Here is a 738-nt window from a genome sequence, read left to right as displayed (position 1 = left end):
GAGTGTGTAGGGCAAATGTCAAACTGTCAAAAAAAGAAGCTTGATAAAAAAAATGTTTGACAAACAGATTTGAGCGTGTATGGAGCACTTTACACTTATTTAAAAATTCAGCCATATTATGATGTTAATGCTAAATATGGACACTGAAGTTGAAAGAAATGAAACAAAATTGCATAGGATAGCCTAGGCTTAGGGCCTAATGCGCGATGAGAAATTTCATGTTATAAAAAGGCTTTCCAAAAGATCTAAGAAATAACATTATAATAAAAGCAGGGGAGGAGTACCCCCTCATGTGAAGAATAAAACATTGTGAAGAGAAAAAAAAAAAGTAGAAAATTATTGAGTTTAGTTTACAATGATATGCCTTAGTCAGAAGCTTCCAAACAATTCCACAGCCCCCCCACCCAAAAAAAAAAAAGAGTAAGCAGGAAAAGGGGTCAAATTGAATTAAATAGGCCCCTGGTAAAAACAACATCACTGCATTGGGTCTAAAAGCAAATTTTACCTCTTGAAAATCTCCACACACTGGGAGTGAAAAGAAAGAGTCACCTCACTGAAGAAATTTTGGCTGGCATAGGCCTATAGGCACTGAAAACGGTGTAAAGTGTAAAATCTGGGAGCACCGCTCCCATCAACTTCCTCTACTTCCTTTTAAGGGTGGGCCGACTCCGAGAACTTCCGAACTTTCGACTCCGAACATTTTTGGGCGCGAATTCGTCGACTTCGACTCCGAATTCG

The sequence above is a fragment of the Aplysia californica genome, unplaced genomic scaffold, assembly GCF_000002075.1.
Source record: "Aplysia californica isolate F4 #8 unplaced genomic scaffold, AplCal3.0 scaffold00467, whole genome shotgun sequence".
Lineage (NCBI taxonomy): Eukaryota > Metazoa > Mollusca > Gastropoda > Aplysiida > Aplysiidae > Aplysia > Aplysia californica.
This window is presented reverse-complemented; position numbering follows the sequence as displayed.